Source organism: Pseudopipra pipra, chromosome 3 (genome assembly GCF_036250125.1).
Source record: "Pseudopipra pipra isolate bDixPip1 chromosome 3, bDixPip1.hap1, whole genome shotgun sequence".
Taxonomy (NCBI): domain Eukaryota; kingdom Metazoa; phylum Chordata; class Aves; order Passeriformes; family Pipridae; genus Pseudopipra; species Pseudopipra pipra.
In genome coordinates this window covers 62,461,494-62,479,579 of record NC_087551.1, presented here as the reverse complement: position 1 = coordinate 62,479,579, position 18,086 = coordinate 62,461,494, and positions in this window count along the sequence as shown.

The following is an 18,086-nucleotide window of genomic DNA, read 5'->3' as shown; positions in this document are numbered from 1 at the left end:
CCAGCCTAGTGTATCTTAGCAGCTTGTATTTCTTATCTCTGTGGTTGTATTGCACACAATCATTTCACCAAGGCAGATTCTTTTCTCCACAACACCCGCTGAAAATCTATCTGTGCCCAGTGATGCTCAGTGCCATTATACCTCTTAACATGTCTCTGAGTGGGCTTTGGCAGAAGTAAAGGCCTCAAAGTTGCAGGAATATACTTAGAACATTGCCTGTGTGAGAGCCTCACTGGCTTACTGTCTCTCTGAGGAATTCAGTGACCACACAACAAACTCAGATGAAACAGCAGTCTTGAGGTGGACTCTGTCACAAAAGCTTTCTTCCCCCTGATGACAGTAACATGACTCATGACCTTGAACCCAAGGAAAACCAACCTTGTGAAAACCTCTGAGAAATTCGGAAGTGGTGACAGTGTTTTCTGGCATTGAATGCCTGTGCACCAAAGTCATATCTGTAAAATGCTCAAACTTTGCAATATTTCAGCTACACATTACTAGACAGCATTGAATATTAAGCTGTACAGCACCAAGGAGATGCTTCTCACTCCTTTGCAGCAAAGGCAAAAGTAGGTAATATGCATGTGATTTATAGTCAAAACTCATCTAGTTAGAGTGCTGCAACACATACCCAGTGCCAGCAGCAGTAAATCTAAGCCCTCTGTGCTCTCAAGAGAATGTTTCCTGCAGCAGCCTGAAAAAAAATATGTGCAATGCCTTTGAAAATCCTGCAGTTGAGGCTGGTAGAAAATTTCTCATCACCATTCTGTATGGCTACTTGCTGGTGCCGAGAGACTACTACAACAGCAGCAACTGCAAAAATTCCCTGGTATCAGGCCTTGTATCAGACCACAAAAAACTTTTTTTAACAAAAAAGGTTAAAAAGTTTACCTGTGTACATAAAGTCTGTTTTGCTGGGTTCAGGGGTGAGGGGGAAGAGGTACGTCTATATCTAGCATTGAAAAGGGCATTTCAGTTGCAGAACTGAACTGTTTAAAAGTGCAGTCCCAGAACTTTGGAAGCAAAATGGGTCCAATGTGCAGGCAAGAGCATCCTGACCTCCACCTTCTCCAGCAGCCAGGCTGCAGCAGGGAAGGTCATCCTCGGGATGAGCAGGCAGCAGGGCAGCTGCCTTCCATCCTCCCTAAAAGAAAGGTCTGGCCCTGCTGGGTTCAGAGGCTGCCACCTTTTCTTCAGGTCCAGCAGTGAGAGTTTATTTCTCCCTCTGCTCAGAACAGACTCTTCCAGGTACAGTGTCCTGGGAAGATAAAATAGATGTCAATCTATAAAATAATGGCATTTGCACACACCCGGAGCAATATAACCACCTCTGCAGAGGGGAAGAAAAAACTAAATCCTTCTCAGAAATCTGGGAGATGGCAGGTGTTAGCCTCTTTAATTGGAGTAATAAAAATAATGACTTCTGTTAATATTAGATATCTAATTTCCAATGTTGAACAGGAAAAGTCCAATACCTGCCATTTTAAATTACTCTGTCATGTTTTCATTCCTTCCTTACCCCTGGGATTTCAAAAATCTTGATGAAATGTGTGTTCACTCTTCAAATATTTCCTGAGGCCAGTGGGGTCCATATGTTCTTAGGAAAAAGTTTTTCAATCTGTGGGTTGTTCCTGATGACATTTAGATTTTCTGATTGGTATATATTATCAGGACAAAGCCAGAGGATAATGGGGGTTTCCCCTTGTAAATATAATGCCCTATTTTTAAAGCAGTTTAAGGGCAGCACAAAAGTAATATAGTATTTTACAAAGATTTAAGTAGAACACTTCAGTGTTCCCATTGTGATTGCAGTCATGGCTCCTAAATTACAGTGTCATTGTTAAGGTAAGAATGATATTTTATTTAAACTGCTGTTGAACATATGGTGTTATTTATGCCTCAGACATGTACAGCAGAAAGAATTTTCTAAGTCTAATTTATGCTGTTAGCGAGTAGCCAGCAAGAAGATGAGACCTCGCTGGTTTTACTAGCTAACAGAGTGCTGGTTTAGATTAAAATATTTAAGGGATGCACTTTTTTGAAGGAAAAAAATTCTACGTGGATTTGTACAGAAACCATGACTAATTTAAGTGTAGATTTGTATCCTTCCTCTGCTGTCAGATGTTGGCCACGACATCATCTCTGGTTGTCCTCAGCTACCCACTGTACATCACATCCCATGACCTTTCCCTCTATCGGTATTTTTTGATGAAAGTATTTTTTGAAGAGGTTGGGGCAGGTTATGTGTGACAGGGAACAAACTTGTCTCTATTCATCTGTGCACATGCTGAGGATCATTTACTCTTTTGCTTCTATGGAAGATGAAATTGAACTGAAGTCAAATTCCAGGTTAACTTTACTCCTAAGTAATGGTAAATGGTGTAGGAGGTTTTGATTCAGGGCACCCTGGAGAATATTTTTGGTTTTTAGAAAAACAGGAACTAAGAGAGTACTTTAGAAAAAAGGCTTAGTTTTCGTAAGTAATTTTAATATATTTCATCTCTGAGTCCTCTCTCTCCCTTCCTTACCTTCCCAGTACCTAGTTAGGACAAACAGGAGAAGTTGAAAGCTACTGTGTATCTAGAAAGCTACAACCCAAATGAAGTCCTCCAGAGAATACAAGAACTCTCAGTCCCCATGTGCAAGAAACTGGGCAAGAATAGCAAGAGATTGCCATGACTGAGTGGAGATCTGCTGGCCAAAATAAAGGGAAAGGAGCGAATGCACAGGCAGTGAAAGCAAGGACAGGTATCCCAGGATAAGTACAGGGATGCTGTCGAGTTCTGTAGGGATGGAGTCAGGAAGACCAAGGTGCAACTGGAGATGAACTTGGCAAGGGATGCAAAGAATAACAAGAAGGGCTTCTAGAGGTATGTTAACCAGAAAAGGAAGGTCAAAGAAAGTGTACCTCCAGTCCCCATGGGCAAGACTGACAAACTGGTAAAAACTTTCAAGGGGAAGTCTGAGCTACTCAATAACTTTTTTCCTCAATGTCCAACTTGAGATGGGTGACAAGTGGTGTCCCTCAGGGACCCATGTTGGAATCAGTACTGTTTACTATTTTCATCAATGACATATACAATGGGATTTAGTGCACCCTTACCAAGTTTGGGACTATATCAAGCTGAGTGACCAGCACAACAGAGTAGTTCAATGTTTTTAAAGTATGTTTTGTCAAGTGAGCCTGTTCATAAAAACAGGTGTAGTGTTTCTGCCTGTTGTTTAAAAGAAAATTCACTGCCACGTTACTACAACTTCTGTCAGCTAATCCTTGCAAAGTGCTTCAGTTTCATGTTCAAAGACATTAAGCACATGTTTATATCCAATTCAGCACCATTATTAAGAATCTTCAACAGAATACAAGCAAAGTCAATAGCTCTGGAAAGCAGCCATTTGACAAGTCCTACAACTGGGAGTAAGGACATCCAGTAATAACATAAAAAGGGATTGTGATATTTTGAAAGCAGTGTATGGTAACACACACGACTGCATCAGTAGGTAGTGTTATTACTCCAAAACCACGTGGACCAGCACACTGTCTCTTTCTCACAACATCTGAGATAAGGTCTTTATTTCTCAAATTACACTGTTGAATGAAGGGATTTTGGACTAAATTCTCCATTCCATTATTTAGCAACTGGATCAGAGATGGTTTTGCTCAGGCACCAAAACCAAGAGAAGAGGGATCTGACATCCAGTCAGCTCTGAAAATAAGTCCAGACCCCATCTTCCTGCTCCTTTTCTGCATTATTTTTTTTTTCCATTTGTTCCCCTGCTCTTGTAAATCTTCTTAGAAGCCTTTTAAAAGGGTCTTTTTGTTTCTTTAGAAATAATTTGTTAGAAATTCTTATGTACAGGATACGCTTTTTAAGTTGTTTTTCCTCAAATTCTGTGTGTACAGAGCAAGTATGAGACTCAGTGTCTCGGCATGCTCATCAGCCTGTGCACAAAGCAGATGTATACTTTCAGATTCAGACAGGGAGTCTCCCAAATGGTATTTCACACACTGTGGTATGTGTAAAATGGTCACAGTTCAAGAGAATCTGCAGTTTTATTTATGTCAAGTCCAGTGTCTTTTAAAAAGTTTGATTATTTTAAACCCTAGCATGTGATTATATTTTTTTTTATCTCATATAGACTGATGAAAACCCCAAATATCTTCACAAGTGAGACACTGATGTCAATCTGGGATAGCCTAGATCTATCTCTGACAAACTACCTTGTATCTAGAAGTGAATAATGGTTTAATTCTGTCATGAGATGACAGTTTCTCTGTTTGTTTCCCTTGCTTTGAGGAGTGCGAATAAATCTAAGGCTTTGTTCTGACAGCAAAGGGCCAATAGTGCTAAGCCATGCCATTTGCAAAAAGACTCTGAATTCCAGTCTACAAAATCGTAGCTATTCCTATCCTAAACTTCTCCTCAGCAGATTCTGCCAATCACGACAAACTGTGTGAAATTTGTGGTGAATTCATGATGTGGAGAAAGGTCCACTAGGGACTAATTTGACACCATCAGATGCAATTTTCCTTTATTACCCTAAGGCAAGATTTAAACTAGTTTCCAGGGGTGAGAGGTTATTCCATTAACCCAGGGCACTTGCCCCAGCAGACTGCCATCTAGACAGTCTGGGACATCATTAAGTGGATGTATTTCTCCTGTTTTCTTGGTCTTTTCATTTTAGGGTGGCACTTCTATTCTTATTCTTCAGATGGATACCTCTTTTCATAGTCAGACTAATCTCTGACCAAAGCCTCTTCTGAAGCCTGTTTTTGCAGGAGAAAACTAAGATTTAGGCTCAGTCACTCCAACAGATTTGGTTAACCCTGTGTTGTCTGGAGTGGGGGCTGAAAAGGACAGAGATCCTGGACGAAGCTCAGGAAGGCAGAGATGAGTGGGGGGATGTGGAGCACAGAAGCAGCTCAAGTCCTGTGGGACAGTGTCAGCCATGCCACAACAGAGCTATCTGCATACACCTACCCCATAAGTACCTGGGAATCCATGAGGAGATGAGAGCTTTTGCACGAGGACAGGCTTCAGCTATGCATCTGCCTTCATGTGACCTTGTGCCTGAGTGACCACATCATCTGGCATCCTGAGTCAGCACAAGGCTCTCCAAGCAGGCTCCTCACAGCACCAGCCTGGGTCTAGCAGAGCATCCTGGCCTGGGGGACATCCTCAAGCAAAGCAGCTACCTTGCTTCCAGCAGGCACTGGAGGTAGTATAGCCCTATTCTCATGAGATTAGCCCTCAGTTACAAACCTTTAGCATGGTGTCTGTCTTTAACCATGGCAAAACTACCCTGCTGTCCACATAAGTTGCGCACCACTAATGAAAAGCGGTGCAGATGTTATTGTTGACCAACACTGACTGAGATTACAGAATCATATCTAATACTCATTCAGGACCCAGTTCCACCAAAATCCACCACAAAATGTCAGTGCCACAAGTACGAATGGCATTTGCAAAAGACCTCAGGCTGCCAAGCTTTTTTCCTTCTGTTTCTTCAGCATTTTTTCATCCAACTTTAACTTGAAGAAAGTTGAGTTTAGTTACGTTCTGTGTCCTTGTTCTTCCCTCTTTCACGCAGGTGCCAACTGCCAGGGAACATGTTGCTTCTGTGAGATTTTGCAAAAGACAGAAGAAGAGCTCCTCAGTGTTTTTGGTGATGAACCAGAAAATAAAAGACAAAAAACTGAGAACTTTACTCTTTAAGCCTGAGTAGGACACAGGATCTTCTTAGGGCTCTGTGTGTAAGTGATTTAGTTGAACCAGGGACTTCCGGTGCAGCAGAGTCATAACCATCCTGAATCTGTAAGTATTGAAGTGTTTGTCTTTGGCAATAATGTGGAAAAGGCACTGCAGAGGCAGGAACAAGAATCCCCAGGAGGGCAGATGCAACATAATCTGCCTCAGTGCAACATTCTCTGTGGTTTTAATAGCTGGCATAAATCCCAGCTAGTGAGGTAGTTCCACTTCTTTTAAAATGCCTTTTAATTGTCAAGAAGAGATGTTAAGTGAATTAAAATGAGACAGCTTTAAGAAATGAAATAAAAATATTTGTATAGGGCTTGGATGGGTTTGACTGCACCTCTTTAGCTAAACTAGGTGAAACCAAAATTTTGAGAACTGATGATTACTGAAAAATAATCTGGATGAAGACTGCTTATTAATTTAAAGTTAATTAGCCATCCCTAAATGGTTTTATATATGATTTTTTATATATGTAGATATTCTTGTCCTGAGGCAGACAACTCAGCAGGCTGGATCACCTGAGAGTACAAATCTAGGCCACAACACTTTTCATGAAGCCTTGCATTTCTATCATTAATGAGGATCTCATGAGGCTAGTGCTACTCACTGTCCTTCAAGAACTGTCCAACATCCCTGATTTTTGCCGCATCCCCTCTGCCTTTTAAGCCCTTCAAGGCACTGTGGAAGGCAGACCCCATTGCTATATAAGAGTGTTTGCAACACAGTCCTCCACAGGATAGAGAAGACAGGATTGGAAGCATCTCCTTTCAAGATCAACGATTGCTTTGGGAGATGAAAACAAAACAGCAAAAGCCATTTAAACTGAATTACTGGCATTACTATTTTCACCTCTTCACAACCTAGCCATGACTTGCAGAGCATCCTGAGTTAAGCGTTCATAATTCCAGATGAACTTAATGGGAGTATTTACATGAGTTATGTTGCAATAGCTAAAAGGCTTGGTTGTGGGCAAGTCTGTTTAGCTGTATCTGTACTGATTTTGGTCCAAAGAATGTTCCCACTGCTGCAGTTCCACCAATGGGTAGGAATAATTGTAACACTATTGTGACTGATCACTTTTAATTTAACAACCATATCTTCTAATCGTGGCCCAGGGCAGACTTCAGTGTTTGTAATCTAGGTTGATTGCTGTTTCTGGCTTGTCCACACCAGATCTCTCATCATCAGTATCACAATAGAAGTTCTGCTGGGGGGTGACTTGTAAGGCAAATGTGGTTTTCATCAGGTCCTCTCTGTCTCCACTTTTTTCATGGATACAAAAACAGTAATGGTATTTCTCAAGGTTACTGTGAAGACTAACAAGTAAACACTTATGAAGGGCTTTGAATATGAAAAGTGTGAAAGATTCCATTTAGTAACAAAAGCATAGACGAGGCCAAAGCAGCAGCCAGTCATCTAATTTAAATGAAATGTCCCTTTATAAAGCTCTAGTGATGCTGTTTTTTGAACGTGACAGGCAGCAGCCAATCTCTTTACATAAACAATGACACCAGGACATGCACTTCCTCTTCATGAACTTTGGAAAATCTGATCCATCTCATTTAATACCGAAAAGAAAATAAGGAAGAGAGAGAAAGAAAGAGAGTGAGAGAAGGAAAATATGTTCTTTGAGCCAATGTGAGGTGTAGGGCAATGTTTCATATTAACCCCGGCTTCCTCTTCATACAGCCGATTTCTTTGAAAAACACAATCATAGTTCATCCACTGGTCCTATGGCCTGTGTTATTCCTTGGGGAAGATCAATGTTATGATTAGAAAGAACTAAAGGGAAAATATTACTGAGGAATTTAACCAGATTTTTCAGTCTAGAAGCTTTGTAAGAAAAGAGGATGTACTGAAGCTAAAGATTCTCATGGAAGTTGTGGCAGGTTCATTGATACTATCAGGAAAGTTTGGAGTGTTTCCAGCTCGGGCCAGACAGAAATCACTCAGTCACATTGGGTTGGGTCTGGTTGGGTTGGGTAAAGTACCTTCTGAGGATACAGAGAGCTGGAAATCAAACCCTTATTCCTCCTAGCTCCAAACAAGAATATCAAGATGGCTCTCCCCAGATATAACCAGTGATTTCTGATCAATTATTTCCTTTTTCCAAAATCACTTAGGACTTTTCCAGCTAGGAGACTGTCACAGAGGAAGGGACATCCTCCAGCCTGCAGATGCTCAGCTGTTCTGCAGAGACCTGGTCACTCATCCCTGCAGCTGGTCAGACAGGCAGTGAGAGCAACCTAGACCTCAAAAATTGTGAAGAACGTTGATGGTAAGCTGCAAATGATGGGTTGGAAAAGCCTGTGTCCATGCAATGAACACCGTTAAGTAAGATGTCCCATTCAATTTCTTGCTGCAGAGTCCATCACAAATGTAATGGCAAAGAGGCACATGAGCATGGTTTTCCCACAGGACAGACAAGCGCCCTCATTACCTAGGAGAAACAGACATAAGAGGGGAAGGGAGCAGTGCTTTCCAGGGGTTTATTCAAAACACCTCAAGCCTGTGTGAAACCAAGCCAATAAGAATGATTTTGGAAATCAGAAATATCAATGAGCTAGGGTTTAATCTCTCATACTCTATCAGTTGCCTGACCTTCCCTCTACACATTCCTTTGTCTATTCACAATAGTGCAGAAGGCATAGACATTTACATATTTTAGGACACAACTCAGCTCAGCTCTTTTAGATGTCTATCACAAGACAAATAAATCAGTTATAAAATACCTGTGTCTTTCCACCAACTACAAAAGCAGTCTAGACAACGAGTTCATGTGCAGATATGTGCTCAGATCAGTTATATCCCCATGACTATTCCTCTCACATCCTTCCCACTTCCCTCATGAAAAAATACAGATCCCCTCACAGCACAAGGCTCAACACAGGCAGGGCTCTGCTTGCAGAGTTACACTGGGTTGTTATTCATTGATGAGTGAAACCAGGTCGAAATTCAACTGCTAGCTCTAGCCTCCCACTCATTATCTCTGTTGAGTGTTTAGATCTCAGGGAATTTGTGAAGTTTCTGGGTTTCCAGATACTAGATAGTATTTTCTATGAGGCAGTGGGCGTAATTCCTTCAACAATTGTGGAGGAATCGCTAAAGGGGAACTTCATGAGCATTACTTCCTCCCTCCTCTAAGGAAAAAAATTAAATTCATGGTTTTCTAACAAATGCTTGTTTTCTGCTGTTGTCAGAAAGCCAGGAGACATTTACCAGCTCTAATAGTGGAAGCTAATAAAATAAAATAAAAGCAGAAAATTTCCTGTCTGCTGCTACACTGGGTAAGTATACAAAATAAGGTTAAAGAGAGGTAGCTCTGCTCTAGGAGACACTGTCACCCAAAATAATTTTTGAAGTGGCACAGTCCTCCCTCCCCTTCCACCTTGATATAGGTTTAATTCCATAAAACACACTCCAGTGATCACTGTAAACTGTAGTTTAGATCACTGTAGTTGCATATTCAAACTACAAATCAATGTTAAATAGAATATGGCCACAGCCTTCACCTAAGATACTAGTGTGTAATTGGCGGGATGTTATCTCTGGTTCAGAGTTATGTTTCTAAGATGAAGTTACCATGTTATAGACACTTAGTGTCACCAGACACTGAAGTCATACTAAGCACTGTAGAAAATTAGCTTCAATACAAGCAATACCTCAATTTCTTTGGAATATGAAAGTCCTTCACTTTCTTTTCTAATTTTGTCTCCTAGGACTCTGCTTCTTTCACAGGTAATACTGGTGTTTGCTGGTTTCAAGGGCTATTTATTGCTGTGACAGTGACACATCACTCTGAGTAATGCCTCTTAAGTACTATTAGCACATATCTGATCTGAAAATGTACAAACACATTCAACCAAAATTTCTGTACTAATAGACAAGCTTGAAAGAAATAAACAGGAAACAAACAGAAACTTTTAAATTAATTATCTACAATTGAAATACTTTAAAGATAAATAAACTTTTAGATTTGACTCCCTCTAGAGTATATTTAAGGAAAAGCTTGAATCAGGAAATTCCTTTTTTGTTGCAGAAACTCATGGCAGTCACACCAAACTTCTCTCCAAGTGCAAGAATCCCTCTGTGCCCAGCAGCCTCTCTTCAGTACAGCTCTGTGTCTAGTGCCAGTTACAGACAGGCCTCTGCAGGGTTTAGACCTCAGTGCCTTGCTGACACCAGAAAACAAAAGTATATCTTCTTTTTCAATAAGAGGGGAAAGAGCTGTAATAGTGCATTTTCCAGAAAGGAGACCAAATCCTGCCTGTCTACATCAACTAAAGGCAATAGAAGGGCTTTCCTTTGGTTTGTAGTGATGAGTTGGAAAGGAGTAGACCCATGTCTCTAGGGACCTGTTGTAGAACAGGACCTTCATTCACTTTGGCCTTTGGGGATTCAAACAAACTCAACACAGTGTTGCAACATCTGCAGATCCCAAATGTCTATTTTTTCTAAAAGGAAAATCAGTTACCCATTTTAAAATGAGCAGTGCCAAGGTAGTTACTGAGGTTGCCACAACCCCTTCAGTGAAACTCCCTCAGTCCCACTGTGCAGGACGCAAGAAACACCAATGTGTCCACTCTGTATCTGCTAATGCTCCCACTATCACTCTGGAGGAGCAGCAGAGGTGTAGAGGTAGTAGTGAGATATTGAACGGAAGGAAAGGTAGCACAGAAAAAAACCCTGAATTTTCAAGAAAGACTCCAGTGGAAACAGTCACCGAGTCTTTCAAAGCATTTATATCTATGTTTTTCTAATGAAAAACAAGCATCAAATACATTCTGTAAGTTTTGTATGTAATAATGGAGAGGGAATACAGCACATGTATAATTTTCCTTCTCTCTATGCCAGACAGTAAGATGAGAAAACACCTGGAGGAGGGGAAAAAGAAAAAAAAAAAAAAAAAAAAGTAAGTATCCTAAGCTGCCTGGATCTGAAAATAGAGAATTTGGATTTCTTGCTAACTAGGTCCATTGCTTCCCAGCATACAATGGATTCTCAGTTGCTAGCTTTCTAAAGCCGCAAAAGAAACTGAAAAAGAAACCCAAAGTCTACCTTCTTTTTAGCTGCATGAATGTGTAGATAAATTCAATCTAACTACAACACATGTATTGCACTGCAGTCCCTCCAGAAATAAATTTGGATCACTGTGCTATAGGCTCCAAAGGGTAACATGACATATTGCATCATATCCCCCTACAAAAAAAAAAGATTTCACTAACAAATATCACTTCCAAAAGTGCTCCTTTATTCCACTTTTACATTATAGTTTCTTATGAAATATCTTAGTGGATGATTTTGGTGCTTTGCCACGTTTCTCTCAATCTATTTATAAATGTTTGGTTGGAAAGAAAATAAACATTACAGGACAAACATTTTATAAACCTTTGCTATTTTCATTTAATACTCGAACTGGAATTGGTTTTGCTTAAAATAAATAATAATCCTGGAGTGCTCTGCAGAATGGCACAAAATCTCCGAAACTTGTTAAAATAAAATAAAATTAAAAAAAAAGAAAAAAAAACCGCTTTATATCTCATCTGAGAGCACAGAAAATGACGTCTTTTATGAGGGGAAAAAAAAAGGCCTGCCAGGTAGACTTCGTCCTGCATAGTACGGAGCTGGTAACAGCCTTCAGGGCAATCACTGCTCGTTGATTATAAATCGAATTGACCAACATGCCATCAGAAAACCTGCAGCGCCGATGAGTGAGTGATTCCCCGCGCCCCTATAATGAATTAAACAAATGTTTCACACCTTAAAGCTCTGGCTGCATTTGGAAAAGCACAACTGGTTTCTCACAGGCAAAACAGCGCTGGCTGACAGAACATGTTGCTGCTGCTGCTCCCTTTCTACCTCACACACCCAGCGACTTGCTGCTTGTTTATTTAAATGACACTGTTGTTTGAAATGATGGGGGCTTCTTATCCTCTTGAGTCATGCATTCTCTGTCTGGGATCCTCTGTTTAGGCACTTTTAGCACCTCATTAATTACTGACTGCAACAAAGTCATGCTGTTTTGCAACTCTATTGCCTTTGTTAAGAAATCTCAATCCTGTGTTAGAATGTGAAAGGGTACTGTTATCTACCATATGCCCTGCTTGACTCCATATTACAAAATTAGCTTTCTTCTTCCTGGAATACATACACATGTGCTCCTTATATCCGTACCCCATGGTTAAACAGCCTGGTCTCCGCTGAATGGCCTGCCAATAACAACTGTAGACGCTACTGTTGCAGATAAAAATCACTCTTAACTCCACACTTCATAAATAAATGTTTTATACAGGAATATACAATTTCTTAACAATGTCCTTAAGAAGTCTTAATAATGTCTTAATAAGTCCTGCTGCAAAGGGCTACTCTAGATGCCTTTCTGTGAGTCTGTGGGTACCAAACCCCTTTCAAATTGTTAACTATTAAAGGTAAGTAACTAGTAGATTAAGCAGTTGGAGATTTTATTTCACTTTTCGGTGGAGGGTTGGTGGGACAGTATCACGTCAGGAACCATGAAACTCTTCCCTGCAGTGTCCTGAATGTTATTAATGTATGTAACTTTGCAGGCACATTAAAGTAGGTGGGTACGAGAGGTTTGATCAAAACCGGGACTTTCATAGCTGCGCAGAAAGCTGTGATTTAAAAATCAGCAGCAGTAGCTTAGGCTGGAAGCATCTAATTAAATTCACAATGTCCTTCCTTGTTTGGGGTGAATGCTCCTCAGAGTATGGCCCCTGCAGAGACTCGGAGCCAGCCCAGGCAGGACTCTCGCATGAGAGCTTGTGGACCAAAGATGAGTGTAACAGAGCTAAATTCACTGAGGAGATAGCCACCAGTGGAACCAGGCCCCTCTCAGCAAGCTTGTTTACAAAACAGGGACAGAAAAATAGAAATGGTAACGATAGTGACTTTGCTTAGTGTTTAGGATATATGCAGCTAGGAGATACCAGTTTCTGTTCATAAATTTCCATTTAATGTGAAAAGTGCAAGCATTCTTTTAAAAAAAAAGATAGAAAAAGACTTCCCTTCGTGTGCCTTAAAATCAGTTTCTTCTTATTGTCTGACACCGAGAATCTATGAAGTGACACAGATGCAGTAAAGCAGCTTGTGGAGCAACCTCAGCTGAAGTACCACATAACTGGGAGCTTAGGGTGTGGAGTGCAATTGTACTCTGAATCACACTCATATGGAAGGTACATATGGAGCATAGGTCCACATACTGGCCAAGTTTCATTGCCATTGGGCTGCTATACTAAAGGGAACTCAAGAAAAACATAAAATTGACTCTCTGTTTTTGAAAGAAAGGATATTAATTTCTACCCAGATGGAGGAAGCTGGCTGTATCAGGCACAGAGGGATATTTAGCTGGGCAGAAAATGTAGCTAGATTGGGTGTTTCCTTATTGCCAACTCCTGCTGGCTCTCAGTTCAGTATGAATGTTGGTTCTGATAGCAGTTTGGTGGGTACACCTATTCCCACAATTTATTCGGAGAGTTTAGATGTCTGACTATTGAATGTTGGATGTTACTTGCAAAACCATATGACTGCAAGTTAGGATTTGTTACTCCTAAGTTTAAGATGTCTTCATATTTTGTGAAATCTTGGTTTTCAAGCTGTAGCTGTTTGATGCCTGATTTGGAATTTGTTCAACGTAGTAGATGTACATATTAGCTTAGCAGAAGCTCCACATCACTAAACTCTTGTTATTCTTCTACTATTAATCAGCCTCCTATGAAAAGAGAACTCAGTTCAGACGTAAAACACAGTGTGATCCTTTCCAGTCATTAACAGTGGTCAGAAATATGCTGGAAGGTACACAAAAAGGGTAAGGCTCTGACTAGGGAATGTCTATCTCTTTGGAAAAGTGCAAGAGCTTATTTCAGCTCCAATGAACTGAATGCAAAATATGAACTGATTCAACATATGCAACTGCTTCTAGCTCTCCAGTCGTAATGACAGACATCAGTTTGTGCTTAAAAGTTCTTCTCAAGAACACCATGTCACCAGTGCACCAGAGTCAAGCAGAGAATAGTCTTCTTCAGGACTACCGTTTTGCAGTTTTTCAGAACCTGCAATTTACACCTTGAAATAAGCAACAAAAGCAATTGAGTACAGAAGTGTTTCTAGATTACTCAGCACTATCTGCCTAATACAATCATATGTTACTGAAATGTCTCATAGAATAAGTATCAGTGACACATTTACCAATGTTTAGTGAAGGACCATCTCTTGTAACATTTTAAATAGCATGGTAGTTTTCACCTGCTAAAATCCTAATTAAGAGTCACAAAGTGTGGCCAGTGGAACAACATTTTCTCCTGTGCCAGCCCTTGTTTAGGAGGGGCAGTGCTGCTGTTTTACTGTGTTTATTAACATGGGATCCAAGACCCATTTTGTGTGGCTCAGACTGTTGCACTTCCCCAGTAGCAAAGGGCAAGGTAACCCATGCTTGCACACTCTGTGCCTCATGTTGTGACAGTGGCTGCCCAGTTCCTCATCTACAGCTATTACCAACCCTGTTATACCGCTTATGACTTCAGGTCACTGGAGCTGAACTGCTTCAGGGTGTCCTGGCAATGGGATGGCATTGTTGAGGGCACCTGGAATTGCAGCACATGAGCTCCATCTACACTGTGCACCATCATCCTTCTTCATGCCCACCAAACAACACACCTATCAGCCATGCTGTGTGTGGTGTGAGCACACACATAAAGAAATCAACTTGTTACCTTGTCCCCATCTTTCCAAAAACCCTACACCTGTAATTTCACCCTCAGTAGTGAGATTTCTCCACTGACCTATTTGAGACTCTCCCTGCCCTTACTGTTTTACATGTCAGGTTTTTCATTCCTGTTTCCTCATGGTGAACCAGATCACGAAAGTGAATCTACTGAAAAAAAACCTTGTTTTTTTAGGATTTCATTTTTCAACCTGATATTTCCCAAATCCTTGGACCAACACAGCCCAGGAAGCGGGAATGAGCAAGTCATTTGGGCAAGCGTGGAATTTACTTAGATTGACATTAACACCAAAGACATTCACAAGAAACACTGCCAAATCCTCCCAAATACTGAAATCATAGAGAAATCAATGCCTAGACAAATGAATGTGTCAGAACGCTGTGAAACCTTTGTTGCTGGTTACTCACATCCTCCAGATTTGCTCAATTACAGTTCCACCCTATGGGCTGGCAGCACAAACGGAGTAGACTTGGGCAAACTGATGCATGAATTTAAGCCAGTGCAGTTATTCTGGTATTGCCTTCTAGGTGGTTGAAGTTACCTAGATCAAAGGTTTGTTGTTTTTTTTCCCCACTTTAGCATACATTAAAAAAAACCCACATTTATGTTAGTTGCTTCTGTTCTAGAATGAGTATTTACACTCAAAATACACACATACTTCCATGGCAATGCTGAGATTTTTTTCTTGTAGACACAATTGCTCTAGGCACAGATTCTGCAAACAGAACAAAATGTTGGTCTGCATCCCAAAAGTTTTACAATCTGATTGCAAGTCCAAGAGACGACCAACTGATAAATGAATACAGGGAAACAATGACTTAGCATGGTTTGATCATCCTCGTATTAACTGCTAAAACTTCCTCTGTGCCAAAAAGCTCTCATTTTGAGGCCTTCCTGTTGGACTTTCTTAACTGAACTGCATCTGGAAGGTTTGTGCTGCAGAATTCGTGTGTTTTTCCCACAAATATGCCTTTTTTTTTTCTTCCACATACAATAAAACAATAATTCATCTCTCCTCCAGTGTGATCCAGAAGACCAGATCCAAACCTCTCTCAGACTGATAAAAGGTCAAGCTGACAGCAGCAGGCTTTGGACCTGACCCCGGCTGAGGGGTAGTCCAGATCAACATGCTAATTTAGGGCCTGATCCTGCAAACTTTGATTACATTGGGATTTTATTACAATGACAGAATTGCACAAGTTGGAGATGGGAAAAATCAATTAGGTCATTAAGTCTATTTGTTGCCAGTGTAGGATTGTTCTCTGCTGCACATGTTGTTAATGTTCTGCCATTAGATATTTTAAATATCTGAAACATAAAGACATTATTAAGGATATTGGGACTGGATCTTTACGAATAAGTTTATTTCTTCAAAAGTACACATAAGTTCAACTGGTGAGTAAAGCATTTCTCATCACTCCTTTCAGTATACTTAGACTATGGAAATAAGATTTTCTGTGATATTAACAGCTTTTGAGAATACTCATGATGTTACAAAAGATTAACCTCCTAAACTGAACATGGCTAAAGAACAAATGGTTTATGTTAAGAAACAGAGAAATATAACAACTGTCAGATTGAGAAACATGGAAAAGAATTGTAATACACACACACACACACACACATATACTTACAGATATACATACGTGTGTGCATGTGTGTTTTGGGTACATTTGTGTCTCTCTGAGTGCCTTGCCCATTTTTTGCTTGCCGCTTAGTTTGTATACAAAAAGAAAAATCTGGAGCAAAGAATGTCATGATTTGGAGTCCTGTGTAGTGCCAAGAATATTGTTGGTATTTAACAAATAGTAGATGTGTTGGGTTGTGCAACCCTTACTCAGGATGCCTGCTGCAGTCCTCCAGTCCTTCTCCTTTCAGCAGACATGACTGACTCAGGTCTGTGTGGATGCTAGCAGGGATGATTCCTTGGTGGTGAAATCTGACCTATGCCATCTGTATCCTGATCAGCACATGAAAAATAAGGATATTGTATTGGACACAGTATGCTTCGTTTTCAAGTTATATATCAGAAGTAACCCAAGGCCTTTATTTCTTTACTGTGTTTCCCAAGTTGAAAAGGCAAATTAGTGACCCTTTTGTTCACTTACACAAACTATTTCCAGTCTAGAGAAGAATGACAAAGGGTTAGCATTCAGCTGTCCTGTTCACATGGCTAGTTTTTACGACTAGAGTGCCATTTTAAGCAAGCAAAATATCAGCTATTAATTGAATATTATTATCTTATTTTGGATATAATCTGAGCATCCTGAGGCCACCTTCTTTTTCCCACAACCTGTTAGCTACTTGGAAAACTGAAATAAACATTTTCTAGCTGTGGAAATTTGCACAGAAAAACCACAGGGCAGGAATTGCAATAGTGAAAACACCACACACTATTACTCTTTGACTAAAGGATTACTCTTCTTAAAAAAAACAAGCAAAAAAACAAACAAAAAATCCCAGCAAAACAATACTTCGCTGATTTTACAGTCTCCTGCTGCTGGTTTCAATGCAGTTCAGTAAAACAGACATATTTGACTTTCCGGCAACATACAGATGATCAGCCATTCTCTCCCTCCCCACCCTTTTTAATAAACCCCAAAACAGATCAGCATATAAAACCACCCTGGGAGCTGTTTCTGATTCATCCATTGCAGTTGCAAGGAAACACTACATCCAGCTCCCTCCACAATGTGTGCTGCTGCTGGCTCCTCACATCCCTGGGCCTGGTGAGGGGAGGCGTTTTGTGTGCTGGATCCCCCCAAAGCCGGTCATCTACAGGCCACAGGCCCATGCACAGCTGTGCAGCCCTGCTCAGCCCAGCCTGGACGCTGGTTCTGCCTCCCCAGGGCTGATGTCAGCCTGAACTTTGCCACCGATATCTCATCCATCGGGATGAGCGACATAAACAGAGAATTGCATGCCAAAGTTTTGCTCTGGAACAAGCTCCTTCCACACATTTCAACGATAGAAATTTCCCCTTTTATTGCAGAACGGCAATAACTGTTTATGGGTTCAGTTTGTTATTGTTGTTGGGTGGTTTTTTCCCTCCTAATGGGGCTGGTTTGGGGGAGTAACCTAACCTTCTCTTGTCCTGCTGCTTTTTGGATCTCATCTTGAGTCAAGGCACAACTTTTGTTTTCTCCTCGGTCTGTGCCTCTGCCCCTCTTCCACAGCAAGTAAAGGACCTCTTCCCCCACCCCCCCCCACCGCTGCTGGTCACTCATGCATACCCTGCCCTACTGCTTGGCCCTTGGTTGGCACACACTTCACAAGTTGGTTTTGCTGAGGCTCTTGGGTGACCTACGCAGTCCCTGGGACTGTCTCTTAACACATCTGTCCCATGCATCTCTGTTGTATCAGGGACACAGGGAAGGGAAGAGGCTGGAGAGACAGCAAGCAGAGTTTTCTCAGCCGTGCTTTGTCAGGGCAAGGAGAGGGAGTGCACTCCCCGATTGTTTAATGTTTTCCTTATGTTTCTCACAGAGCGTTTATTTTTTGACATGCTTTCTCTGCCCACTGGTGTTAATGCTGCTCGAGTGAGCTGGCTGACTAGCTGCAGGTTGGCTCACATACATGGCCCATCCTTTCT